At 40.9% G+C, this 2,231-nt stretch overlaps 1 long non-coding RNA gene across 1 annotated transcript in view; it reads left to right on the top strand.

The window, feature by feature from the left end:
* LOC147043439 (uncharacterized) overlaps positions 1-1,651 on the top strand; it is a 28,429-nt gene extending 26,778 nt beyond the window's left edge. Inside the window, exon 3 of the long non-coding RNA XR_015068713.1 lies at positions 1,468-1,651. This is a non-coding gene — a long non-coding RNA (uncharacterized LOC147043439). The remainder of the gene's footprint in view (positions 1-1,467) is intronic.
* Positions 1,652-2,231: the final 580 nt, after the last annotated feature.

Below are 2,231 nucleotides of genomic sequence, written 5' to 3'. Positions count from 1 at the left end.
TTTTTCTCGCTGTGTGATGAGACCAACTCCTGGTGATGGAGGAGCAAAGAGCACGCTCAAGCCTGGTCGAGGGGTGGGGGTGTTGGGGGGGAATCCACAAGCGGTACGTGATGAGGCTTGCGTGCGCACAAAGAATGTGCGCGCCCGCTCCGATGCGTCCCGCAAACCTCGTAAACCCAAAGACAGCTTGTTCTGCACAAAAGAAAGATTCTGATCCTGATGGAGGAGCAGGAAGAAAAGGACACTGTGAAGCTCCTGTTTGGTGGATAAGGAGAGCACCAATGGACTGCTGAGACGCAGGGAAGGGAGAGAGAGGGAGAGAGAGAGAGAAAACAGAAAGAGGGGGCTCAAACTTGTGTTTGTCGACGATGAATTTCAAGCTCAGCCTCAGTCGCTGCAGTGTGCGCGCGCGCGCGCTTCAGATGACATATTTTAAATTAGAAAAAAAAAAGGAGAGAGAGCGATTCATACCATTCCTAAATAATGCATTTTCATTATAGAATGTAAATTAGAGCAACTCCATTCATCTGTGCTGTAATCGATGTGATTCAATTTTATACACGTGATTAATGGTTAAGGATAAACACTCTTGTTATATAATTCAGTGGCGCTTTATTCAATTATTGCTTAGACCCACGGTGCTGGATATTCCATTAGACTAAGAGAGTAATACAATATCAATTGCACCCAGAGTGTGATTTGCAGGAGAAGCCATTAGGCCATGACTACAGACATCGCAGCAGACAAAATACCACCAACAGCAAAACGACAGCCGATAGCCATTTGTCATGTGAACTTCGACTCCTTTTATATATGGCGATCGTTTTCTATAATCCGTAGAATTACCCAAGTTGTGAGCCCGAGGGAGTGCAGTGGCCTAAATACATGTAGATCTAGTGTTACATGTAGTGAGAACATAGTTAGCATCCCACTCTTGTGTTATTTTGCAATAAAAAGAAGAGGCAACCTGCGGGGATGCTGATTAGCAAGTATTAATAATGATGCACTGTGGTAAAATTAATGGTCAGGGTAATGGATAGAGTCACAATAGTGTGACAAAAAAGGGAGGGGGCGAGTTATAACTCAACCGTTAAAATTATGCCTGTGATCATTCTGAAATAAAACGATAATGTACTTTGTGGTCTGTAGCTTACTGAAAAGGTCAGCAGGTTGAAAGAAAGAAAACGTTTAGAGCTATTTAGAATCAAAAAATCTACCGTGACACCTTTCCCGTTTCTTCCTGTAGTTATAGCTCGTAATAAAATTTGAAGCCGAGCCTCTCGATACGCCTCGATTGAAATTACAGGCCCACTTTTTATAGCTTTTCAATTAATTTGACCAGTCACATTTTATTTTATGGCTTATTTTAAAAGGAGTGGCTTATCTTACCCTCATATGCACTTTTTAAAAAGCATTGTTGACCAAAAGTAACTTTCGGCCTGAGGAATATTTCTGCTTATCTTCTAGTGCACTGCCATGGCTGCTCCCCTTGCCTTCAGCATGGCCTGCGAGTCGTGTGGCACAACAAGCCCACCATGTTTTCTAATGAGGCACGCATTGCCCCTGATGGGGTCAAAGCATCATTACGCCATGCCAAGCAACAAAGTTTGTTTTGACCTCGAGCATGGAATAACTTTGGAAAGACGACCAGATAAACAGAAGAAGCTTCACTCTAAAGTATTGATCATAGAAATGAATACGTTGAACATATTGTGGTTTGTGGAGATTGTTGGAGAAATTGCTGATATACAGCTGAATGTTCTCTGCTTTGACAACAGCGCCCTCTAGTGGTTAGATAGTGAACTCGCATGCATTTGTTCTGTATTCCCACCACGCGCTCTTACTTGTTATGCTGCAGCTGTCGTTTTTTTTAATCGATCATTTGCTCTGATTCAGAGTTGATCAAATTAATAAAAATATGTCACAACTGCAGACGTGATCCAAATTTTTTTTTTTAAAAACATTAATTACTTGACATAATATTCTTCCTAAAGAAGCGGTATGCGCACCACAAAATTTTTCCTGATGTAAAAATGGAGACTGCATTATTTTTATTCCATCAACAATTTCAGCTATTGCAAAATTGATCAGCAAAATAGCTCAATTATCTGGTTCATCACGATGTTTATCAGCAAGCCTCTAGCAATAGCAAAGTCATTTGAAACAAGCATCCGTGATGCAAACAACAAATAGAAAATGTAGATTTTTTTTCCCCCTCTATTTTTTTATTA

Source organism: Syngnathus leptorhynchus, chromosome 17, assembly GCF_054491065.1.
Source record: "Syngnathus leptorhynchus isolate UIUO chromosome 17, UIUO_Slep, whole genome shotgun sequence".
In the NCBI taxonomy this organism is placed as follows: Eukaryota; Metazoa; Chordata; class Actinopteri; order Syngnathiformes; family Syngnathidae; genus Syngnathus; species Syngnathus leptorhynchus.
This window is presented reverse-complemented; position numbering and strand designations above follow the sequence as displayed.